This window comes from Nipponia nippon, unplaced genomic scaffold, assembly GCF_047370975.1.
Source record: "Nipponia nippon isolate SJK-2023a ecotype South Korea unplaced genomic scaffold, ASM4737097v1 scaffold_6, whole genome shotgun sequence".
Classification (NCBI taxonomy): domain Eukaryota; kingdom Metazoa; phylum Chordata; class Aves; order Pelecaniformes; family Threskiornithidae; genus Nipponia; species Nipponia nippon.
In genome coordinates, this window is record NW_028262380.1 from 52,419,753 (window position 1) to 52,447,114 (window position 27,362).

At 37.1% G+C, this 27,362-nt stretch overlaps 1 protein-coding gene across 1 annotated transcript in view; it reads left to right on the forward strand.

Annotated features, from left to right (window-relative positions):
- Positions 1 to 27,362, forward strand: part of GRID2 (glutamate ionotropic receptor delta type subunit 2) — a 350,310-nt gene that overhangs the window by 61,087 nt on the left and 261,861 nt on the right. The gene's annotated exons all lie outside the window — the stretch shown is intronic.

The following is a 27,362-nucleotide window of genomic DNA, read 5'->3' on the forward strand; positions in this document are numbered from 1 at the left end:
TTATGAGTGTGCGTACAGAACAGTATAACTACATTCTGCATAAGCAAAAGCATTTAGCAAACATGCAGAAGAATTAGCCCTCAAACTTCTGCTCGAAGCTCATGGATATTGTATCGCTATTTCCTTGCTCATTGTATCCCTCACTAAAAAAAATCTTTACAACTGACAATAATTTTATTATTATTTAGATATATATGATATGTATTTGTGGACAAAATGTGTTTACCAGATTGGCATTTCATTTTTTATATAAAATAATGCTCAATAATGACCTGTTATGTACCACTGAGTAGGAGTAAGGTAATGAAATTTATGAAGGATTGGATCTGAATGAAGAATTTCAGACAATAGCCTAAAGTTATCTTATGTATTTGAACAAAAGCTGCAAGCAATATGGACAGAATTTTCAAAAAGCTCTTGAGGATTTAGAAACGGAAGACTTGCATGTTGCATTCGACTGACTTGCGTATTTTTTAAAATGAATGGCATTGTTCTTTTTACACAGCACTGTGCTGTTTCAAATGTTGTTTTTTACATGTGTGTATAATCTTCCTCATCAACCAAAGGTTAAAAATATTTGTTTTCTGTTCCATAAAAATACACTTTCTCTCTGTAATAACTTCTCTTTAGATTTGTGACTTGTGTTACTTTTTGTTTATACTTTCCTATTGCCTAGGTCTTCAGAAATTGGGGCTTAAGAACTAACTCTGTATATGCAGTCTCAAGTGAATGCCTTTTAGGAACATTAGTTGGAAGAGGGCTTTTTTGTTTCTTTTTGAATTTTTTTCTTGCTCTTGTTTTTTTGGCTAGCATTCTGCTGTCCTCATTACACACTGAAGCTTGCTAATTCTGAGTTATGAGGGTTTGCTGCTCTATCCAAATGTCTGTAGTGCCTTATAAGATGTAAACCATTTGTGGGCATGTTTTGGATTGTTCTGCACTGTTTTCACCACCCAAGTCACAAATGTTTTATTTTTCAGTAAGTGGCATTGTAAGATATTTCACATTTTAACCTGAAAGCAGCAGGGTTCAGGGCTCTAACTACAATAACTCAGTGAGACAAAACTCCTGTATTTTTCCTTAAGAGAAACACTCTTTTGTTGTCAAGAAACTAAACACTTTTATTTTAGAGTTCTCACTTTGGCATTGGCCACTCAAGACCCAAAATACAACCAAAAAAAAAAAGCTAAACAGAACCCACAATCCCCCTCCCCCCCCAAAAAAAACCAAAACCAAACAAAAAACCCAACAACAAAAAACTCCCAGTGTTTGTCCTTTCTTGGAGACTGTAAGACTACCAGGAAAGGTCATTATCTTCTTTTGTGAGTGAGGTTCAAGGAGAGAGTCTCACATCAGGCTCTGTTACAGGTTTTGCCAGCATAACGGCATTTATTTGGGGTGTGATGTGTGACTGGTAAAACTGACAGCAGGAGCCTCTCAATAGCAAGAGTTACTCAAATAGAAGTATGATTACTGCTGTACTTTATTTCTGTTGTGGGGGGTGGAATGAACTACATGACAACTGTGCTCCAACTCTCCATGTCTGTACAAGGAGAAATTTGCTGGGATAGCTTTGCCAATGGATATTAAAAACTGTTATTTTGTAGTTGAACTGTATAGGCAAACAAGTTATAAAGCCTATAGACTGCCAATGGGTTAAGGCATTCATAAACAATTCAAGCACAGACATGCTTATTCCAAAGACTGTGTCTCAGCATGATCAGTTTAACTTGGAAATTCAGTTTAACCTAGTGGATTTAGCATGTAAACCTTACAAAGTTAATAAGAAACAATTGCATATGTAGACAAGCCCTTGGTTTTTTTTATGGCTTTTCTGCCCAGGAGATGCTTTTGGCTGTCTAGTTGGATTCAGCTGTCAGCCTCTCTCCCCAGACCTCACATAGTCTCTGCTGCTTGGTCCCTTCTTAGATGACTGATTTGGCTGAACCCCCTCATTGTTTAGCTGAGAAGAGGGTTCATTCACTCTGCAACAGCTGTAGTAAGCATGGGCTTGATTACTATGCAAGTAACAACTTTTCCAGGGTAAACAGTCAGACACTGGCCTGTGTAAATAGGCAGTCTGTAAATTGGAGAGTCCTTGTGGTAGAATTTATCTTTGTTCTGCTTCTTTGAAATTCTTATTTTTATGTAAGAACTTTCTGGGTTTAAATTTTTTTTTTTTTTAAAGCAGCATTGCTTTTTTTCTGTTAGATGCCTTCTTTCGCTCCAGCTTTTGTATCTCTAGAGCTTGCAGAGATGAGATCTATACTTATATACTCAAGAAAATGGAGATTAAGATGTAAATACTGTTCCGGCTATGAAGATAAAACCCCACCTTCTCTTTAACCATTATGTGTTGATTTGCCCACTGTAGGGCATGGAAAGGCAGGAAGACTTGGGAGCAGGTATCACAGCATCTCTCCTTACTGGCTAAAGGATTAATGTAAAGAGGAGGGAGAGGCCAGCCAAATTCTCTAATGTCCTTCATTGCTTTGAGCTCAGGATGGAGGGGCAGAAGGGAAAAAATTCTGCTGAAATAGTGACGTTCAGTGGGGCTAAGGAGTACGGAGGTATGGAGCTAGTGGAGATTGGGACCTCTGCCCAGATCAGTTTCTGGCAGCACCTGGGGAAATCCTTTGCCAGAGATATACTGGTGCCTTGTTCAGTTTTTTCCAGTAGGGTGCGTTCTTTCTGTACCTTTAAATAATCACCCAGGTCCCACAGGTGAAGCAAAATATTCCCATTGAAACGTCTGTGATTACAGAAAAGCACCTCAGAACCGACCATCTTGCACAAAAATTGCTATGTTGTCTGACAGCACTGGTGACTGATGTGAACTGTGTGCCACTTGTTTGCTTTTTATTTTGGGGTGGGGTTTTCTGCATGTGTTCTTCTGATCTGTAATGAACTTGCAGGATATGAAAAGCCATATAGGGGAAAAGGAATAGGACGTCCTTGCCAGCTCAGCATGAAAGCGAAAATCCAGGGTCAAGCGGCAGAAAACAAAAGTAGAAAAAAGAGGAAAAATCACCTGGTGCTTGAGCAAAAGAGCAGGGACTTTTTGGGCCAAGAAAATCTCTTATCACCATGTCAGCCTTGGCAGGAAGGTATCTCAAAACAACAGTAGGAAAGGTTTAGGAAAGGGAAGAGAGAAACCACCCCTGTGTTGAGCCTGCCTTACAAAGCGAGGACCTATAAAACCAAGTGTGAGAAGGCTGGGTAGGAGGAGGAACAGGCCAGGAAACTCAGGTTGCAATGGAGGTAACAAAGCAACTTTAGGAAGCAAGACTTCAGGAAGCAAACCAAGTGTCCTGAATGGGGCCAAATTGCTGTCAGTACATCTCTGCTTACAACTTTATTTCTGTTCAGCTAAGTTGATAACTACCTTATCAACTGTGTGCAGAAACATGAGTGGTGTTCTGTGCAAAGACTCTAGGAGCTGATAACAAGACTATGAGGGAGGGATGATGCAGCTGTTTGTTTTTTTTAGATATAGAGGAAAATTATGTCAACTAGCGGAAGACTTTACACATTGAAAATCCAGTAAGCCATGGGTGAAAGAGCCCTAGCATCAGCCAGGGATTTTGCTGGAGTTTTGACAGGCAAGTTCTGGAGGGCCTTGGTCTAGGAGCTGAAGACACTGCCACCTCCAGCTGTCAGTTCTTCCCCTCGGCAGAGGGACTGCCACCCCAGCAACAAATGCAGCAGTTGTGTCTGTATACCTTGCTGCCCCTCGCTAGGTCGTTTTTCTTAGTTCTGTTGCAGGAGTAGCGACCTCTTACAGAAAGAGTTGAGAACACTTTTTGACTGCAGCAGCAAGATTCAGCAGTTAATCTAGCAAAAATTTCAGAGAATTGGCAATGTGTGTCAGCCAACAAAGCTGTTGTGAGGGCTTGACAATTTGAAGCCATCAATGCAGTGAGCGTTGTCAGTTCCCAGATTGGAGAGAGTACTACTCTTCAGCTCACTGTATGCAATATGTTTTGTGTAATTAAAAATATTAACTTTTCATTATTCCAAAGGCTCCATTCTGCAATAAACTTCAAGCTACTGAGCCCCATAATGTCAGAACTTCAAGCGTGCAAGTGATTATGCTAGAGATATTGGAAATGTTTACTGTTAAACATCTATTTAAATTTAAGCTCACATGCGTCACGGAATTGGGTTATAATTACTTCGATGTATATTCAACAAAACTGGCAGCTGCCAAGTCTGAGAGTTGTAGTGAGAAGTCCTGTATGTTGACCTGTGTGTATGCAGACATGCTTATTGTACCAACCTTTACAGGTGCCGTTTTATTTGTCTATATTCATTTTCAAAGAAAATTAAGATTATGTAGCTTTTAGGCATTAGTGTGATCTACTACACGTGATTTTTGCAAATTAATATGTATTTTTTTCTACCCCAGGCTGATGTGGGACAGTACTAAAATAAGGTTACCTTGGATGAAGAGAAGCTACACTACTACTTTAATAAATAAAAGAGCTCTTTATAAATGAAATGTTAAAATAGACAGGGAAAATAGAATAAAGCATATAAATTAAGTACTGAATGCTATGTACTGGGCAAGTGAAAAAGAGAAAAGGGAATGTTTAAGGAGCAAATATAATTTAAAAATGCTTTATGTTATTGAACCTTCACCTTATTTTTTCTAATGGTTACTGTGAATAGAATGAGAAGTAACATTTATTACATGAAATGAGATTATTCCTGGGGGCAAGTGTCTTGTTTTTTTATTATATTTGATTATTATTCCTCTGTTGAAAATAATAGGTCATTTTTAACTTAAGTATTTGAAAAACTACAATTTTTTCATATAGTGACATAGTTATTGTTTTACCAGGTTTCAGCTTTAGGTCTGATCATGCAGCAAATCACAGATCCTTTAGATCTAAACAGTGATTTGCTTTAGTGTTACATAGCACTCTAAACAGGCTTACTTCTTTAAACAGCTTATTTGCTGTGAATTAGGAAAGTCTACTCGACTTCTTTTCCACCAGGTTTATTCAGCCTTTGTGTGTCCAAAGTTCATGGAAGCTCAGTCTTTTTTTTTTGTTTTTTGTTTGTTTTGGGTTTTTGTTTGGTTGGGTTTTTTTTTTTTGGTTCTGTGATGCTGTGCTCATTGGGTTTTACATGTATCCTAACAAATGTTACGACGACATTCGGCTATTTCATTCTTCTCTTTGTATTAATAAAGAAAATTATCCTGTCTTTAGTCAAAAGCATGATAGACGGACATAACATGAAGTGAATGCAGCTGAAAATAGGAGTAAAGAATCTGATGCACCTGGGTGCTACTTCCACTGAAACCTGTGGCAAAAATTCTATAGTTTCCAGTGGCAGCAGATGGCAGTGGTTTTTGCTCAGGTGTGGACAGATAACATGCCTAGCAGGGAGAGGTGAAAGATTCCAGATAGACATTAAGTCCACATAATTAGCTCTGGAGAAGACATTATCATCTAATGCATCCCTTAACTGCATGTGCTAGGTGGTACCTTGCCTCTGTATGTGGCACAGCTGAATTTGTAGCTCAGCTATTAGCTACTGTTTGCCACAGATGCCTCTTTAAAATCTTGTAAATCTGAGCTTTTGATCTTCTGCCATTTAAAATCTGCTGGTTTGCCTTTTACATGTGTGCCATAGGCTGCCAGTCCCAGGTACATTCAGGAAGAAGCATCAAATTGGGATTTAGGAAAGCTGGATTCTCTTCTGCCATTCACGTGCTATGTGACTTTTGAACGTGTTACTGAATCACACTTCATTACTTCTTCCCTTGATAAAAAGTAAGAGTAATGGCTGCGTACCTGTGTATAGTGCATAAGAGATAGATAGTAACATTATTTTGTGTACATCCATATGTTTTCTGCAAAAGTAAAAGCATATTCATCTACTATCTAAAACCCATGCTGGGTTTTATGTTTTTAAATGAACTCTACTGCCTGAAGAATTTCTTCTTGTCAAGGCAACATGGAGATTGGATGAGAAAGGATTTGTCAGTTGAATTCAGCAGTGATGAACTGATCCAGTGGTGGACTGGAAAAGCATCTACAGGTCTCATGGGAAGCCTGTTGGATTTTCCATTAGGCTGAGGGTTGCCTTGATGGTTTATCACGTTTGTATGTACATCATAATTTACTGGGCGCTGCTGAGTATAGTAGTAGCTAGTAGCAGGAAGCTAGTTGATGCTAATAATGAAAAAGGCAATTTTTCCGTCATACAGATATGAAGGATCATTTCCTTCAGAGATTTTCAGCGTTTTCTTTGTGAAAGTTTATTCATGATCTCTGGGAATTTTTAAGCAATCATATTTACATAAAATACAAGTCTGAAGTCTCTAAAGGCAACAGTTGTTCAAGCAGTTCTCTTTTAGCTGGCAGTGATGAAGGTGAAGGATCAGCAGCAGCCATATGAACTTGCTTACTGCTATTTTTTATCTCCTTTTCCTATCATTTTATTGTAAGTGTATATGTTGATTATGAAGAATTATACTGGAATTTATCTAGGAGAGATGGCTTTCAGAGGCTAAAATTGGATCTTCGACTGCCAATGAGTCTGTTCCTCTGTCTTTCTTATAAGTAAGCTGAATGTTCTAATCTTTAAGGTCATCTTTCTCACCAATTTTTTTTTAAAGTGTTTGAGCTTTTTAGACCTGCACTCTCCTGTAGAGCATACTTACCTTTTTTGATTCCATTCTCTACATCATAGCTTGCGGTGGAATAAATCCCATTCAGCAAGTACCACTGTAATTTCTTGTTGTTAATGACAATGTAATTAAACATATCTTCTTCTTTTTTTGTCTTTCTCCAGCATTAAACACAGACTTTATAGCTGCAAACTGAGCTAGAGGCTTAAAGGGTTTCTTACTTCATAGGATCTTCCAGATCTCTAGTAAAGGGATGTTCAGAAAACATGTTCAGAATGCTGAAGAAGTTGAAACTTTCATCCTTTAAATGTAGCAGAAGAGTCTCTCTGACTTTTTTTAACCTGCAAGAAGGGAAGCAGGAGTCTTGCAGGATTCTAGATTTTACCTTTCAGTAAATACCTGAGAAAGTTCTTTCATTTACCGTTTAGTCCAATTCCTTGACTTCTTATGCTCTTGCACCCTTGAGTATAGGCCATCCAGCTGATGGCTGAATGATTGGATGTGAAAATTCCTGTTATTTTCCTGTGCTTGATGAACAGAGTGGTGTTGGTATAGATTTTAAATGCCCTTGCTTACCATAGGGTATAGGTTCAAAGATGAAACATTTTAGTTACAGAAAAACGAAACAGGAAAGTACATCTCAGTGGCAAAATAAGTCAGCTCCAAAGAGAATTGTATCATATGTGTCATTACCGTGACTGTCACCTAAAGCAATCCTTTCTGTTTCTGTGTTTTCAGGAAAGTGTCAGGAGGCAAGTGAAATTCAGGTTCACGATGTAGTGATGGTGTTCTTGGGGCAGAATGCAGTGCTCACTGTAACTAAGGTCGTTTATTTTAGTATCTAAAATGAAGAGGAAACATCATGGGAAATCTATCCCAACATAGAGGGTCTAGATCTAGAAGAATAAGAGCTGGTGGCTGTCTGCAGGCCCTTTGCACTGATAGGAATTTTAGAACTAGGGCTGTCCTTGCTGTTCCTGAAAAGTAAGGTTACATATCAGTAGGCTGGAGCTCAGCTGGTACATTTGTGTTGGCTGTGTTTTGGTTTTGTTTCTTAATTAAGGTTGCTAATAACAGCAGCTGAGGAGAAGCAGGCTATGGGCATGCTCATCTTGCAATCAGCCATGCCTCATATGCTTGCGATGTGAAAAGTGAGACAAAAGCCTGCCTGATGTTACAAGTCTGGTGGTCCCAATATACCCTGAGGATCGTACCGTGGCTGTCTATGCTTTTACACCCTTTACTGTGGTTTTGGTGGTACAAAGAGACCCTCATTGAGGTTTGTGTCCAAAGCCAATATGAACTGGAGCATTTATGTGTTTTACAACATAAGAGGATAGCACAATTGTGAGATGTGAACCAGGTCTACCTCTCTGGTGTCAACAGAAAAAGCTGTAGTGTATTATTTTGTTTATAAAAACAATAAAAAGTGCTCATGCATTCATTATATAGATGTATGCATGACAATATGCATGACTGTAATTGCTGTGTCTTGTTAGCAGTACAAATATTTACACTATCAGAATTTCTATAGTTATACAACAAAATTCTTCATCCTGGAGTATAATAAAACAAGAAAAATACCCTGTTATATGTAAGCTTTGACCAGTATTCTGGATTTGATCCTGCTTTCTTCTTTGAATTCTGGAACTACCAAATGAGCTTTTAAAACTTTTTCTATCCTTAATTCTCTTTCTATCCCAATCCGTAACTTGGAATGAAGAGTCATGACTCGCAGTAGAACTCTTTACTTTCATTACAATTTCATAAGTAATTTATTACAAATATTTACAAAAACTATAGTTAAACTGCTAGTGTGTTTGTGTTTATTTGAGAGAAAAGAGGAGGAGCTTTCGTGATTAAGTACTGAGTTGAAGATGTAGTATGTACTTTATGAGAATCTCATAATATTTACTGTTGTGCAGAAAACACTTTGGTTATGCTTTCCTATAAATTTCTTTCTGTAACTCTACGTGGCTTTTAATGTCTCAGTCATCAACATTATCTTCTTTGGGATGTTGCTGGGTATGTTTTCTGGACTAAAACAAATAACTGAGGGGCTCACCCTCCCGTTATCTTTAAAGATGTAATAATTCTTTTCTTCTTCTATTTGTGTTGGCTATTCTTTGTCCTGCTTTCTTAAATTGCTATCATAGTTAATTATATTCTCCTGTTGTTACACCAGTGATTTTAATTGGATCTGATAGGCTTGGTTACTGCTTATCTTTCCTCCCTGCTTTTATAGCTTCACTATAAACACCTCTGTTGTGTTCCTCTTGAGAGACAAATGTCTTGCCATAGAGAGCAAAGTGCTTCAACCAGCCAAACGGAATAAAGAAATTAAATATATATAAAACACATTAATGAAACAAAGCTATTATATACACATTGGTAGAGACAGTCAGTGTATTAAAGTACGTATTTTCCACAGAGGTGAGGGTGGCTGATTCATGTAGGTGTTACAAAAAGCCCACTCTAAACATCTGCAAAACTAATATGCAGTTGACTGCCACAGGATGAGTGTCTTTTTGAAATAAAATGACAGCTAGAGAGGATTAACTTGAAGTGGAGATAATCTGACAAAACTATTTCTAATCCAATTCTTCCTCCAAAGTCATGTTGCCTGATTGGCAGAACTGTTCTGCCTCCTTCCTCCCCACCAGTACATAGAGGTATAGCCAGTGCATTAGCTTACCTAGGTTTCCCTAAAATATAACTAATTTCCTAGCTACTATGAAAATTCAGTGTTGAATGTTTCTAACCCTGAAGCATAATTAATTGACCCGTAATCAATGAATATCTAGATCGGTTTGTCCACCTGTTAGACTGAAATGAGGAGAACTAATAGGCATTAGTTCTTCTATTTTAAAAACATTCTCTGTGGCACTGATGAAGCTATCTCATTAGTTTGCTCTAAAGTAAAGATAGAAGTTTATACCCTATCACCCCTTTCGTAGTGTTTGCTGGGAGTTTGCTTATGAAATTTAGCTGAGCAGGATCTCCCATGTTTTTCTCCTTTTTTCGGTATGCGTGTTGTAGTTTTATTCTGACTGTAACATTTTTGCCACGTATGCTTCAGTAATGTTCGTGTCAATTTAAATTATTTCTTTTAAAATTTGGTCAACCAAATTGGATATCTGCAAATAGATTAACAGCACATTAATAACAATGCTTAGTACACGATTAGAAACTAATTGCTATAATGATCGGTACCTCAAGATTCAGCTTGCTTTTGTGGACACTTCATAATCAGCAGTGCTAATTTTGAAGACTGGACTAAGATAATTTATTCTGTTTTGAAGTACTTAGAAGACAGTAGCTGACTTTGTGGTCTACATGGACTGTAAGGAGTTGTGAATTGCTGATATGAAGAGCTGATTTTTAACTTTAGGCAGTATTAGTTTCTCACCTCCCCACATAATTTTTCCCTAGTTAGGACTTGTATTATTTAGTTTATTTATAAATGGTTTCAAAAGATTTGGTTTTTTTTGTCCTGGTTGCTCTCATTCCAAATGGAAAATTAATGGTTGATTCATATCAGAATTTCCATAAATTAAAATAACAGCTGCTTCTGCTGATTACAAGAATAGATGTAAAAAGTATCACTTTGATTTTGTAAAAACATGTTGTCTAGTGGTTTCCTATGTCATCCACGCTAAGGACCCTATCTTTTAATAAGAGCCCTGTGTTTACTTGGAGGGTTCACTCATTTTATCTCTACTTAAAAGTGACTAGGCAGTCAGTGCTACTAAAGTTGTCAATAAACCCAAATTCTGCAATGAAAAAACCATACATGTCTCTAATTATTGCTCATGAAAAAGCTAATTACACAAAGACTAAAGTGTGTGTGTGAGGCTAACCTGCTTTTGGGACATGGGTAGCACTAAGCTTTCTGAGACCAGATTCTCTGGTGTAAGTTGTCAGAAAATTTGGCCTCTGATGAGTGCAAAAAACCATGGTAATATGAAAAAGTAGCTAATGCATCACGTGGTGGTACCTCTTCAGGATCCTCCAGGACAGAACTTGCCACGAAGTCACTGAGTACTCTTCTTTGGTATTTAGACTGCATCCTTTTGCTCTGGCATGTTCAGTGGTGATCTATCAGTTAGCCCTGGCACTAGCTGTGATACGTGGTAATCAATGAACCTGAACGTTGAAGAGGCAGTCAGTGGGGGGTTGGACTAGATGATCATTAAAGGTCTCTTCCAACCCAAACCATTCTATGATTTTCTGAAACAAAGACTGAAAAGTGTTACCATACTCCAGACTGTTAGGGTGTCCTGAAACGTAATCTTCAGAACCACATGAGATTTGCTGGGGAAGGGAATCAAAGTTTATCTTAAGATAGGTAAATATTTTTATCTTACAAAAGTTCCTGTATTTCAGAGCAAATAAAGAATGGGAAGCAGTAGGAGTTTATGCTGTCAGCACAAATTAATTTAAGAAACAGTGACTGGACATGAAAACACAAGGAGAAAGAAGGAGGAAGAGGATACTATTGGCCTGCTGTATTAAAAGAGGAAACAAGTCTGTTTTGTTTGGTCTTTTGTGCCTTATCTGGCTTCTGAGCCAGCATTGCTGAGGAGTTAGATGGACACAAATTCAGAAGAGATTAAATGCAGAGATTGTTTTTTGTCAACTTTCTTTAGGAATTAGGTAAATGAAGTAGCCTTAAGTGATTCACATATGACATTCCTTTACTTATAAAGGCACCAGAGCAGGGGCTCCTTTTAACTCCTCCTCAGGTAGTTGGAGACAGGGCACAAGAAAGACTTCAGGCAGTGCCAGCTTGCCTTAGCTTAGGGAAGTAGACTGATTTTCATCATATGACTGGGCATTTCTGTGGGATTAGAGTGGAAAAAAATCCCACAGGTTATTACATATGTTATTTGCCATTTTTGTATTGAATGAGAAGTGAGATGTGCTGAGGGGGAAGGTAGGGGAGGGAAAAGGGAAAAGGAATTGGATGATTCAAGCTTTCTCCAGTTTCAATCAACCAATGATGAAAGCAGCTTCCCACAAGCTCTCATTTAAAAAAAGACTTTAAAAAATAACATACTTGGCATTTTGAGATGCTCTGAGGAATGAAAGCTTTTCATGTGTGATCTCCTTAAAACAGAGTTCATGTTTGAATTGCCTGGATATGTATGAACAAAGAAAAATAATGTGTCCTGAGAGCCCTTGCAGCTTTCAGAGATAGAAATGTTTTTCATAAATAAACACTGTAGTACTGAAATTTTCTTCTCTCAGGAGAGAGGGGCTGTTGGGTCTACAGAGTTCCTGCTTCATGGAGAATGCTGCAGCTGGGGCCCGTGGTGTCTCCAGCATCCCCAGGTGATAACATGGTAGAGGCATACCTCGTGGAAGCCTCAGGCTACTTTGGGTCAGAACTTTTCCAGGTGCTTTGATGTTCTGTCAAGGGCAAAATATAACTTTCTGTGTCTTTAGCTGTTCAAATTGATGTGAACTCTTCAAACCTGAGCTGTACAGTAGCTCTTAGTCCCCTTCAGAGTGTGATTCAATCTGTCAGTCTGGCCGTAAACCATTCTGTGGTTTATAGAATATCTGAGTCATTTTTGCCTTCTTGGTGAAGATCTGTTTCTCTGCATGCTCTGGTGGTTTGGTCTCAGATGAAGTTAGATGGTAGTCTGGAGGGTAGATGGTGCATGCTCAGCTCTTTATCAATGTGGTTGTCTGTCAGACTCTAAATTGGGCAACTTTGAAGAACCAGTGTGTGATAAATATCAGCCAGGTTTGAACTGTGCATCTTGGAGCTAAAAGCATTAGCTAGTGTTGGAAGAGCCAAGTCGCAGAGCCTGTCGATATTCTACAGATCAGCACAGAGAAGAGCCTGCAAAATACACTCAGCCGGTTAAAATGTATGCTTAAAATGTGTAAATTACACCACACTTCATATCATCTGTTAATTCTTTGGCGCATCCTCATGGTAGCAATGTAAATGTGGATCTGATTTGTGCTCCTTAATTTTTTTTTTAAACAGTTTGCCTTAATTTTAGGAAGTGGAAATTAATAATTATAAAATAAAAACATGTTTTATTTATATAGTTTCACATATATTCGTCTAACACATACCTAAGCCAAAAAGTGTGCTTGTAGTGCAGAAATCATGCCAGCAGTACGCTGCTGTTGGAATCAATATTTAAGGAATAAAGCCTGTGGTTTCTGTTCTGTAAATTAGTTAAATGTTGGAAAAACTTCATTGACTTCAAGAGCTCAGATCCTAACTGAAGCCAGCTAAGAGTTTTTTTCCATCAAAAATTTTCAAGTTTCCTATGGTCTGTGGATCCAAGATAGTCAGGCAGACTACCTGAGAGCCTGGGCTCTGAAATCTCTTTCATAGAATTTCAAAACTCTTGGGTTTCATTCCAAGCTGGAATAAAACCAGATTTTCAAATACCTACATCCTCTGTAGTGTTATGTGACCTTTTTTCATGCTGCTCTTTTCCTGACTAGCTTTTAAATTTACTTCCAAGCCAAGTGCTTTACATTTCAGCCTAGTGTATTACGGTCATGGCTCTTTCATTACAGAAAGAACATTACTGTCTTTGCTGTTAAAGGCATCCATATTAGGGTATTTAAGTATCCGTATTGCCAACTGCTAAGTTTGGGCTGAAAGTACTTTTTCATTGTCCATTTCATCAATCTTCATTTTAATCTTGTTTAGATAGTGGCTGGCAGCCTGCTACTACTGAGGATCCTAATTAGGCTTGCAACAGTGAATCCAATCAGACTGTCAAACCAGTGTCAAAGAGGATGCAGAAAGCGAAGTGTTGTCTTCAAACTAGTTGACAGACTTATGCAGGCTAAAGTGCAGCTGGATCCACCACATGCACGTTGAACAAGAGAGCAGGCAGAACGGGGTGAGAGATCCTATAATGTACTGCCACTTTCCCATCTCAGCTGTCTGATCACACCCGAAGTGTGTGAAAAGACAAACCCCTCAGACTGTTCTCCCTACCTTTGCCATTGCCCATGAAGATGAACCACGGGAAACTTGGTGAACCACATCAAAGACTGCTGACAGATCCAAAAATCAGTGCCGTCATCTGACTTCTGTCCATTATCAGAGGAAAATGAAAGTGCCTGTTTAGGCCTGAGGTCTAAAGGTAAACTGACAGGTAGATGGAAGGACATTCGTATCTGATTTCTTAGAGCTATTTTGCCACAAGCAAACTTACATATAATATATGTAGGTATATGTACTAACAGTACAGAAGTTTAGCAAAAGAACTAGTAATGAAATATAGGGTCAGTTCTGATAACTTACAGATGCTTTTCTTTTGTGCTAAATTTTTTTTCTAGTCTGGAGATCTGAGAGAGATGAGTTGAGATTTATTTTCAGAAAACAGTATTAAGAATATATGAAATTAACTGAATTTTTATTTGAATCCAAAATTAAAACTTAATCTCACATTGTCTTTTCTGTTCACTATCCTTGTTATATCAAGTAGTCAAATCAGAGGCTTTACAGTATACTGTCTGTCTCTCTATCAGTGCAGTGATGTTCCCTGAGGTATAACAGTTAGTGTTTACTCAAGGAATTTTTTGTTACGTTTGTACGATACTAAAAACATACATATACTCAAGGTTTTTGATACTTCTAATGTACGTTACAAAAAATAGCAAAAAGAGGTATGTCTCAAATGCATAATGCTTTCCCTTGGGAGATGAAGAATAGAGGCATAGAATTCCCCTGGGAGAAATTGTTGGAGCTGCTTTCAGTTTTGACAAATACTTTCTTTGGATTTTAAAATAAATTCAACAGGATTAAATTTGTTGAGTTCAAATATGTAGTGAGTGTGAAATACAATTTTAAGCCTCGTACAAATGTGCATCCCCTCACAAGACTGGGAAGTAATATTGCTTGATGTGAAAAGCTACTTTTCTGATTGAGGTATTCTATTGCAGAAAGACTTGAGAAAGTGGAAAGAGTCAATGAAGGGCAAGGAAAATTAATGATTGTTGCAGATCAATTTAAGTGATTAATATATTTATTTTATTTAATTTAATTTTTATTAAATTTAATTTATTAAAAATAAATGTATTTCCATAGTTTGCATTCTGAACATTTGATATAGTTTATACTTCAATACAGTTCATATAGTTTCCACTTAAGAGCATTTTACTCTTTTGACTCTTTTGCATGTATTTACCTCTTCATTTTAAGGCAAGCCTTACTAAAGTGAATTTTCCCTTTGCCACAATATATTATGAAAATCCTTTAACGTTTAGCCTGGTAAATCTTCCATTGAGCAAGATTTTCAAGATACCCTGTACATCAATTGTTACTTAAAACAGGTGTATCGCTTCGTCCTTCTTGCCTGGTTGACTTTCTAAGATTTGCGTGGAGACATACATATAATATGGCTATGGTCTTGTTGCTTTTGGTATACCAATTTTAAAGATTTTTGCCACCTTTTTTTCTTAGGAATGCAGAGTTTGTCTGTCTTCATCTGTAACTGTGGAATCATTTGCAGCCTCTCAGTCTTAAGTGATTACTGCTTGATTCCATGTTGCTTTGGATAGATCCCTTTCTGCATGTTGCTGTCTTCTCTGCCGTTGTCACTGGTACCCATATGGACCACAGTCAACAGTTCACTCTTTGTGGGGCCTACCCCATACTGTCGGAGAGAAAATCAACATGCAACTCCCACTTATTTTGTGTCTGACAATAAAATTTTCCGTATCTTGTCCCTTCTGACCAGATGACATCCTGCTTTTCACGGGATGACTGAGTTAGATCCTCCTTTGTGTGATGATCTGGTGGTGTTCACACAAAGTCTCATTTGTGGTCTGTTGTTTTTTTTTTCTTTTTTTTTACCTTGCCAGGAGTTAATGTCCTGCTGACTCGAGATACCCTTCTTCCTTAGTAGCACACAGCCTGCTAGGGTGGAGAAATGACTGCTTTATCATGTCCCTGCAAACTTTATCAATATGCTGCTTTGTCTTTTTGAATTTATCCAGTTCAGTAAATCTGACTTTAAGACAGAGTGCTTGGGATTTGAAGATGATGAGCTGTCTGCCTTCTGTTCACATTTCTTGCTTGCCCAAGGCAATCACGCCTACTGCACTCAGTAAGACTAAACTGGGACTTTTAGCTTCTGGTTGCTTGAAGATTTTTGGTTTTCTTTGTTTGATCCACCTATTAAATTTGATGCTTGTTTTCATATTCCTCGAGAGTCAGGGTGGAGAACCGCATAACCTCCTCACAGCTCATAGTTCAGCTACTATTGCAGCCACCTTCTGCTTTACCATGTTGACTTGAGATCATTCTGCAGTTTTAGTCCTGCACCTCTACTTGCTCAAGGATTCCACTTCTTGTCCTGATGGGTTTTGCTATTTTGATTTAATCTTATGTGATATACAAAAATACCAGATTTTCAGCAAGGAAAATTTCGTAACTTTTGCCATAAAATGCGGCACTTAGTGGTGAAAGTTTATTCTGAGGCACAAGACAGTTGATGAATTTAAGACAAATAGAGTATTAGATGTTTTTCACAAGAGCATATTTCACACCAAAGCGTATCTGTGCAAATAAATAACATTTTTCTACTTTTTCACAATTAATGTGTTTCTCACAAAAAGTCTTCCCTGATTCCTTTTGTATGACTCTTAACTGATTTTCCTGGTGGTGCTTATTTTTTTCAAGGAGCTCATATCTCGCATGATAGCTGTAGGGTGGATTTGTTTGACACAACCCATTGCTGTTAATATCTTTTGTTCAATGTGTAGAATTTGATTCTTCTGTCACATTTCTGCACATTCTGTACTAGGATGTTTCATTTTTTCTATATTAGTGATAAGTATTATGTTTTTCCATACTCGTAATTCCTTATGAAGTTCTCTGTTTATTAATGGTAACAAAGGTATAAATATATATTCACATCCACCCACCACTAGATGATAATTTTAAAATATGAAAAATCATATTTAGGATGGAAAGGGCAGTTCTTTTGTCCTTAAGATTTTGATGGTTATAGTTATTAGTCAACAAAATTTATCAACACCAGTAAGTCCTTGTCTCTCAAAGGTTACTATGGTGAGTTTTATCAATTGAATAGTTCTTAGTAATCCAAGCTTTCATCCTATGCGTGATTCTCACAGTATGGATGCTGGTGATTTGCAATTGGGCATAATTATTTCCTGCTGTCTTCTCTATGTACGTAATGTCTGGAAAATTATGTTTGTGAACATAAATTCAGGATCTGCTCTGTGCTGATGACTCACAGATTTACCCTCTCTCTGGATTTTTGTCCAACTTAAACGTGTTCCCTGTCTTTCAGAAATCTGTCCAATGTCTAATCACCCAAACTTAAGCAAGCCTCAATCTTTATTTGTTTATTCTAATCATTCTGGGCAAGCTGCTACATTCTCATCCATCCCTTGTTGCTTAGTTTTGCCCTTTCTCAGGATCTTCACATCTGTCCAGTGTTTAAATATAGCTAATTCTGTCTAGAAAGTAACTTTGAGGTGCAGACTTTCTCAATAAAAGGTGCATAGCTACAATTTGTTTCTTGCAATTGCAAAATCTCTTTCTCTGGTCTTGATAAATACAATCTCACCCAGCTTGAAGCTATTCACAATACTGATGAAAGGTTATTTTTCTAGGTTGTTGCTCTAATCATCTACCTGTTCTTGGGTCTGCCTTCTTAGCAGTGTAGAAAGCAAAGCTTTTGCTTTTTCTCAGAGCCTTTTTGAAGTATTGAACATTGCATTTTATATTTTAAATGGTGTTCAGATGCCAGCTCTTGTTTGCTTTGCCCATCTATTATTGTTCATTGCTTTCTTTCTCAACGATCTTGCTTCTGCACTTGCCCTTGCCATGTGGAAAGGGCATGCTACTAATTCATACTAAACCAATTTGTTATCCTGCTTCAAACCTTTCCTCAGAACTTTTTTGTCACCTCGCCTATGATTAACTTGACAATGTACAGGCAGCTGTTACGTTGAGACAACTGCCTACTGTGGTGACTAATATTCCCTTGCTGCTTTGTACTCCTCATCCACCTGTCTACCTATCTGTCTACCTACATAACCTATCTATCTTGTTTCTACACTTCAGATGTTAACTTTCAGAAGGCAGGTTCTCCCTCTCATCTTTATGCATGTGCCCAGATGGGTTTTGACCTTTAGGACTTCCTCGTGCAACGTGCAATCCTATTAAGAATTTACTTGTGCTGAGGCCCCACGCTAGCCTAATTTCCTGGCTGCTGTGGTCCCACCCTCCTCTCTGTCCCTAATTGCATGTTGCAGCTCCTTTGTGCCAAGTCTTTCACTTCTGTTTGCTTAGTTGTTCCAAAACGCTATGATTCTATGATTCTAACCCAGCAGGTAATTATCCACTTTTCATGTAACATGGCTACAATGTTACTTTCTATTAACAGTCTCCAAATAGATGAAATGCCTTTATTTACTGCATCTGTATCACCAATTAAAACTTCAAATGTGAAGTGTGTTTCTTGATGTTATCATAAAGCCATGAAATAATAAGAATATTTAATGTAGCTCTAGTATGAATTGGTTGGTACAAAGAATTATTAAAATGTGTGTGGAACTCGCAAACTAAATTATTACTGAAAACCTTGGAAATAAAATAGATAATCAAAAACCATCTCAGGTAACACAAAATATGACAAAACCCCATATAGTTAAAGGAGAAAGGCAATTCCAATAAACTCGCAGATTAAATTCTCATACCACTGTGAAGGATGAATGAAGTTTCAGTTCCCATAGTTAATGCATTCAAATATATTGTAGTATAAAGAATGATATTTAAAAGAGCTGAGTAATACTGAAAGCATAAGTATGTGCAGTTGTAATAACTGTACCATGCAACTCGCATCTTTTCTAATTTACTAAGGTTTTGTTCATTGACACTTACCTCTCTTGTATCTGACCTGGTAGTAACTCCTCATTTTCCAAGAGGATAGTCTGTCAACTCTGATTCCCGTGGGGGGAATTTTAGCTACAGAAGACACTACATGTTACAATTTCATATGTACTATTTGTAGAATAGTCTTGCTGAGTGCCTACTTGCATTAGGTACTGTAAAAGTATAGGAGGGATAAAATACCTCTGCTCTAAGACTTGGAATCATAGAATTGTTTAGGTTGGAAAAGACCTTTTAGTTCAGTGCTTCAACCTAAACCATGGTTTGCCTGATTTGTACACATCAGAGTATTATATCTGGATAGAAGCTGTTATTCAGTGTGCATATCCTAATTTAATTTCTTGTGCTGTTGTACAGCCATAGCCACGGAGGTGCAAAGTTATTGTCTACATCTTCCTTCTATCCATTGTGATTACTGAAAGGAAAAAAAAACCAAAACACAAACATTTGTCCAGATTAAATCCTAGGTGTTCTTTGTAAACCAAGCTATCATAGAGAATTTCTTAAGTCATTGGTAAAAGTAACAACATTTAATTTTCTGCGGTTTGAACACATTGGCTACACGTGGGTTTCTCTCTGTTGTTAGTCTCCTGTAGATAGTTGCACACATTTTGATTTATCTAGTGCAACATTACCTCCACAGTTGGCCTTCTGCAAACACACGCTCTCTGGAAAGAGAAATTAGCCTTTTGTGCTCTCACTTTTAACATTTTCCCAAAGTGAGTGTCGTCTTCAATATTTGTGTATTCCTATAAAGAGAGAACAATGTATCTCTGGCTCTAAGGTTGCATTTCCTTCCCTCTTGCATCCCAGATGAATTATCTTTGACATTTCCAGTTTTGGTGATAATGGAACCACAAATCTTTCATTTTTCAAGATCAAATTATCCATAGCAATTAGTTCCTCATAGAATGTTGGGAACACTCTTTTGTGTGACAGATGGGTAAATATTTTCCCTTGGTTAACCAACAACAAATGTTTCTGGTAATGTGGAATGTTGGGGCATCATTTAATTACAATCTTTAAAATAAAGCTATTTTGAGGCATACGTTTATTTAATCTTTGTTAAACTTTCTCTGCTGCTTCCATCTCATGAACAAGGTGGAACTGGTATAGTAAGACTGTAGGAAAAATTTTCAGAAGTGATAAGATGTTAAAGGACCTTAAGTCTCACTTGAAATGTGACAGGTATTTATGCTTGTAACCTTCAGCAATGCTGAAGCAGACTTACCATCTCAAATACCAAAGTCATTCAAAGTGAGAGGTTAATCAGAGGTGAAAGTCAGTATCACAGACTATCTGAGTCTACAAGACATGCCAAAGCAGAAGACCATCTTCTCTCACACTGCAGTTTCCACTGGCGCAGTGGAGTATCTTTCATTTGTATGAACAAATTATTTGCCTATATATATATAATACCCAAACAGTTAATGAAATTATTTTCAAGGAATATACCTTTGTTTTCAGTAACAATTAAGTGTTTTCAAGTTATATCAGTCCTGATAATGTTAAAGCAGTTTTTATTTCAGTAGTATATTGTGAGATTAACGTATCAATTAAGAACTACTTGCCAGTATAAGAAAAAGAATGGAAGATGGCCTAAACCATAAAACTTTATTGCCTAAATTGAAAATAACAGAAAATTCAAAATTGATAAATAAGAGGTCTTTTACTCTTATGTCTATTTGGCATTAGTGATGCCAAGTCATACGTAACTTAGAAAAAAACAGTGAGAACAGTGTAAGCAAGCAAAGTTCATTCGGGTAGCATGTGTGGCCTCAAAATAGGCTGCCTCTTTACCAAAACAATAATTCTTTCAAGGACATGGTGTTGAACTGACTTTCCTAAAGATGCTTGCCATGATGTTCAGTGACAAGAGAGCACACGCTTCTTTTGCTATTGCAAACTTGAAGCTGTGTTAACCTATGCCCATTCACACTGAAGAGGCGACTGCTATTTCTGGCACTAGTTTGTGCCAGTTATTATCTGACTCAGGGAGCCCTCGTGCTGAGGAGGTTATTCAGACAATGTCCATCTCTTGGAGAGAGACAGTTTGGTTTATTGTGTCCTGTGACACTGGAACTGGTTTTCTTACCCGTGCAGCTCTAAGTACAGGCTTGAAAAAGGTTCTTACTTTACACAGTGATTTCGCAATGTCTCTTTCTTTTTTGAAACAATTAGACGTACAATAAGAAAATATTCTATCTTAATAAGACTGCCAATATCCATTGACCTTTTATTATTTTTAGTAAAATTGCTTCCCATTTCCATGTCTTTTTACATTTTCAAAGTACTTCACAAGCATTAATAGTTTAACTAAGAAGTCTGGTGGTTTGCATTGCTGTTGTAGCAGCTTTCTTGTTGTATAATAGAAACTGATTTTGGAGGCATTAGGAAAAAGACAGTAAAAAGAGGGCAAGAACAAGTGACGCAGCTACTTTGAAAATGTGAATTTCATTATAAAAGTAGCAAACATGAGATTCCCATTGTTTCAAATATGGTAGCTCAGAATTGTATCAAATTACCCTGTCTCAGTCTTTAAACCAGTAAAAGACCTCACAATTACAACAATAAATTGTGTCGATCATCTTGCATTAGACGCATATAATCTCTAGGCTGCAGCTGAGACTTTCAAATTTTTTTTGAGACTACAGAGCAGATTTGGAGAACTATTAAATGAAAAATTCATTTGATTTTTTTCAGAGTTTTTTTATGAGTGTGGAATAATACCAGAGAGATTTGTTCATAAGTCTGTTTGAAATAGTTATGGAGATGGTTACTCTGACATCTCTCAGGCTGTATGTGATATTTCATACATACTTTCCTGCAGTTTTCTTTGCTGAAGCTCATTCCTTGTCACTAAGTTGCTGGAGCTTTTGTTTCTTTTTTTGTGCTTAAACATAACATACAAAAATATACAATCTAAATAGTGAGCAAATGTAAAATGGTCTTTGTTTTGATTAATATAGATTAGTACAGTCCTTAACTTTCTTCGTTGTAATCCTAATAGTTGTGTCTTGCCCTTCAAATAATTGAACAGCAATTAAACAATTAAAATTTACTAAATTTAATAAAATTTACTAAATTTAAAGAACCTAGGAGAATTAGGCGTCAAATTGCCATTAAAACTGGGAGTTTACCAGTCAGCACTTGGAGCTCCTAGAAGAATCTGTCCTTCACAGTTGGAAATGATCAGACCTCTGTCACATGTCTCATTCATATGATTTTATGTATGTTATTTGAAATTAGTTTAGAAAAGATTTAGGGCTGTAAGCAAAGACTCATTAAAAAATGTCAGACACAATTAATTCAACAAGCTTTCACACTGCAACAGGAAAATCAAGACAGGTCATGCTTTTAATTTCAGAACCAAAAAAGGACAAGATATATTCCTGCATTTGCCTCAGAGAGCAGTGAGGTTTCCAATATCAGTGCTATCAGTCCTTAAGGTAACTGCTACTCTACAAGGCAGACAAGGAAGTAAGCTTTGAATCTAAATTTAGATACCCATTGGTAGGCTCCTGATGATACAAAATGGCAGTACTCCATCAAGCTGTTCATATAGGTTGGGCTACATCATCTAGTTTCAGAATCTGAAGGCAAAATGACTTGAGAGGCATGCCAACGTTCAGTTTAAATTCTTAAAGATATTAAACATTAAAAATGTTGCCATTAAGTCTATATTGATACTTGAAAATCAATTGCTGACATGCAGGGAGTTAAACATTTAAAATTCCCTTTGATTTTTTTACCCACATTTTTCCTCAGTGGAAATTTATGTGATGTAGACCTTTTTGAATCCCAGCAGGTGGGTTAGTGTTCAAGTGTGCACTTAAGTATTGCTTTGGCTACACTTTTTTAAAAATGTTCGTTTATGGTATAATATTTTGATGCCCGTAAACTATCACACATGCCTTAGGTATCTCTTAGAAGTAAATACACTCCTGTGTTTTATTTGGTGTATCCAATTATTTTTTTTATATATAATACATATATGTTATGTTTGTAACAAAATCCCTATTGACAATTCATGTAATGTAGGTGTGAAATCCGTGGGGTTACAAATCTCAAGTCATAAGGATATACGTTCAAACTGCTATTGTAGTGGCATCCTGATCAAGGAACAGCTCAATATACGTGGAGATGGCAGAGACTGGAGAGACAAAAGATGCTCCTCAAATAATAATAGGCAAGTTCAACCATCTGCATTATAAATTACTCATTCAGAATATCTGAAAGAGAATTCCATTACGTGTTTATGTGTATATAAAGAAGGGAATACTTTCAACTTAAGCTGTAAAAGGGCCTGATCAGAAAAGAGAAGTTTTGAGACCCCTAAACTTTAATGAGTTGCAAAGAAAAGCCAATATTTGGAAGTTTCTTTTGCAATGTAAAGTTAGGAAAAGAAACCTTTCTGAAGCATTTTCTTTTCATGATGCTAAAATATAACTACAAGTATAAATATGATACCATATTAGTAACAATAATAATAAATATACAGGCATAAAAGCATAAATCCATAGTAACAATGATACCAAGATGTTTCGATGTGGATGAAATGAGAAAGTCAAATTAAATCATTCTGATATTTCACTAGAGAGAATGTATTACAACTAGCGTATTCGCATAAATCTGAGTTCGCACACACATAGGAGTTTTTGTAATGCAGGTAATTGCCTTTGTGTTTGGGGTGAGAGGTTGGTAACAGATGAATTTCTGATGGGTTGTGCCTATGGAGTACATTTTAGGCAGACATGAGCTTTCTTTGTCCACACTTAGGGCGGGGAGGAAGCTAACCAAGTTTGGATGATATAATGTTGAACATCACTTAATTATCTCTGCTGACAAGAAGGGTATATTAATATAGTGTGTGCTTCTCCTGACTTTCATTCAGGTCAGAGCGTGGGTGGAGCAAGCTCATATTTGTTCATAATATATTGTGCAGATGCAAAACCTGAAATTAATCAAAATACCATTTGGAAATTCTGTTAGAGTACATGTGGCTTTGGGTTACTGAAGTTATGATCAGATTAAATGGATCTTTGAGTATTCTTATTATTTTGGAGAGTGCTAAAACTTGATCACAATTCCTCCAGGTTTTTAAATCTCTCTTCTGGGTACAACCAGTGTATTTATAATGGAAATATCAGTGGCATTTTTTCAGGAATAGAACGCTTTACAAGTCTTGATTCTAGTAATATATATTCATCCATATTTACAGAAATGGTTATAGTCTTGGGAGGTAATGTGTTATAATAGAAAGGAGAGCTTGGAAATCCATTTGCGTAATTAGAAGGTTTTGTACTTAATGGACTGTACCACAATTTCATTTAATGTATTTATTCTCTACTGGCTAATAAGTACCATTATTCGCCCCCACTCCTCAGATCACTTCTCTGTCTTGAAGTGATGCTGTTAAGTCCAAGTTGGGCAATTACATAATGCAGAGAGAAATAGGGGAAGCCTCTTTTTGGGTACACTTGCTCGTTAGGTAGCTTTTTTATTTTTAAATATGTTTTAAAGCTGTTCCCAGGAGTCGTCTTTTCCTCATCTTAGGAGCCATGGTCTACTGTTCTTATCTCTTTGTCAGACATACATGCTCTTTTTTTTCTTGACTTCTGAGTATTAATATTTTAAAGACAGACATTTGGAGGAGAGGAAGAAGATCACAAACTATTCAACAAAGCTTAGGAAAGCACCAAATCAGTTTCAAGGCTACAGAAAACACAAACCATGCACTATAGTTTAAGCCTTTAAAATTATAAAGTAGGTAAATTGGATTTTTATGGAAATTTCACAGAAAGGCTCGTATTTCCAAACACCAGTATATCTGAATTGAGGTGAAATCCGCATGCGATTTGCTGACTTTAAAATTCAGCACTTTCATTTTATGCCATTGAGCAAAAAACTAATTTATTTTTTTTACCCATATTGCATAACTAACAAAATGAAATTTTACCCTCTGTTGACTGGCAATACCTTGCATTAGCCAAGATGAAGTTATTAGAGAAGCATTATAGCTTTGCTGCATTTCAGGGTCTGCTGATGTTTCCATTTACAAGCCCTGGCTTTCAGGGTTATGTAAAACCAGAAGTCAAAATTTATTTCCAAGAAAAATTGAAAGCTTCTGTCATCATGGAAGCAGGGTTTTTTATGATAAAATAGAGAAAAGAAACCTTGAAGATATATGATGACCTCTTGCATTAATTGTAGGGGTCAGTAATCTAAACTCCTATGACTGCTAATGACTTGCTCTGTAGAGGCAGACAAGTCCCTTTACTTCTTGGTGGCTGCCACACCTTCGTCTTTTTGAAATTCAAGTACTTGGGAAAGGATCCTTTTGCTATGGATTTTAGCCACTTGGCTTAGTTTAGCCCAGGTAAAATGACCTAATAACAAAGCTGTTCAGTGCTGTGAAATGCAGGAGCATGTTTCTATTTTCAAGAGGAATTGAAGGTGTGGAAGGTAGATTGATCTTAAATGACTCTTGCTTGAGTCATTTCAAATTGGACTGATTCCAACCCCATTGAAGGCCAGACCCTCAGCTATATCTTCCATCAAATAAGCTATATTGGCATAGGTGACTTACGGATCTCAGTCCCGATTTTTTGTCATGCAGAAGAAACTAGACCAAGATTAATGCAAAAACTGTTTTACATTCTAGCGAAGTGTCCTTGTCTTACACTTTCAGGTGTCTGAATAATACAAACATGTGAAATATAATTTGTCTCGTGATAACTTATCTGACACCTTTTTTCTCATGCAGTTTTCAAGATTTGTGCTTCAAATGAAGCAATTTAGTGATATATCATCTTTATCACTTCAGATTCCTAAACAGTATTTGGAACAGTCAGGAATAAAAAATGTTTAAACTTTATAGTCAGAACCGTGTGTGTAGTCCAAATGCAACAGTAAATGCTCTTTCTAGCTAGAAGACTTAGTGCAATCATTTGTTATTCGGAAAGTTACTGAATAGCTGCTTTAACAAACTTAAGTCAACACTGTAATTCAAGAACTTTTCTAGCATCCTAACAAACTCTCGGAGGAATGTTTCATTAGCCTGGTGTCTGAAAAGTGTAATTTTCTAAAGTGTAAAAAGCATTTGAAATATCTTGGTGATTCAGACTAGAATGCTGCAGAAAGGGAAAGTGTTTTGCTAGGTCTCTAATGTGTTTTCAGTGGCTACAGAATGAGGAATGAAGTCCAGCACTTCCATGGAAAGGTCCCTTCTGTTTCTTTCCCTTCCTTTCCTTTTGAGGGGCATGGCTTCTACACTATAGTGCAAGCAAAAAGATGGAAAAAAAAGGAGGAGATCTTAGGCCCTGTTCTGGCATTTCTGTTGTGTTTCTGGTTTTGTACAGCAAGAACACAGGGCTCATGCTCCTGTAAACAATTGAATGGTACTCTCAGAAACAATAGCTGCCTTTTTGGTAGAGGCTTATTATTTTAGAGGAAATGCATATTTAGGGTTCAAACCTGAGTGCCTGGAAGAGGCAGCGCTAGCAGGTTAACTGTTTTTCCATATAATGCTCTTTCCATTTTTAGAAAATGCTGAGGTGCAATAGTGGAAGGTTCAGGTGAAGGAAAGCCCTGCTGTGCCTTTATCTGAAAGTTGGCCACTTACAGTGGAGAGAAGAGCTAAGCAAGAAGGGGAAGAAGGTCTTCTGGGTCTTCCCTCTCTTTTAACCTGATTGTAGCTGTCACAGTGAACTACAAGAAATGGTCATGATGTGCTCAGACACTGTGGGAGAAGAGATACAAGTATGATCCTGTGATGGGTAGAGGAGTCCCTGCTGTCCTAAGCAATGTGCTAAGACACTCCCAGCAAGTTATAATCATTCTCGGAGGGTTTTCTTTGTTGTTTGTTGTGTTGTGGGTTGTTTTGGGGAGGGGGGAAGTTGGACTAGAAATTGAAACAGCACTTCTTTCTTACTGATATCAAGTACTGCGTATAAGCTGTTAGAATTTCCTCTTCTCTTTTATACTATCAAAGGAAAGGTCGTGCTGTTGCACTTGTGCCCACTAAAGGTAGAGAAGAAAGGAGCAGTGCAGAGGTCCTCCTTTCTTTTTTTATCTTATCTTGGCTGTGTTCAAGGAACAGAGGGCTATGAACTGAAACAGTGCCTTCAGAGTTAGTCCTTTGCTCCTTTCTTCCACGTCTTCCGTTTTCCATCCTCCACATCAGTGGATTGTCTAATCTGGCTGTTCATGTTAAGTAATAAAAAAATATTTTTCTTAGTAATTTGAGCAGTTGTTAGTTGTTGGTTTTGATTCCTTCTAGCAAATGTAGTTATGCAAAAGTAAAATGCTGAGTAGTTATGCAGTTTATGTCTGCGTATAATGTAAATTTTGACCAATATTGATATTATATGCATATTAAATACCCTGAACAAATCCTGTAAACTGGCAATGAATGTCATGTAAAGAAGCTTTCCCTAATGGAACCTTGGAGAAAACAGAAGAACAGAAATGTGAAAACCCAGAGCAAGAAATGAATCCCCTTACCAGTAGTCACGTAAGAAGCTTTTGTAAGCTGAAAGCTACAGATATTATTAATACACGTTTTTAAAAGCAACACTCATCTAATATCTGTATAGCATAGTTTATATCTTACCCCAGAAATCATCCTAAAGTATTCTAAAAAAAAAGATACTATACTATATAGAATCTATACTATTAAAATGTCAAAATGTTGCCAACCAAAGCAATAGCTTTGCATGCAATATTGATGTACATGTTGCTATTTTTCCTCACAAACACAGCAGATGAATTTAGGAGAAGTCAGACATGTAACTAGCTAGCTTTCTG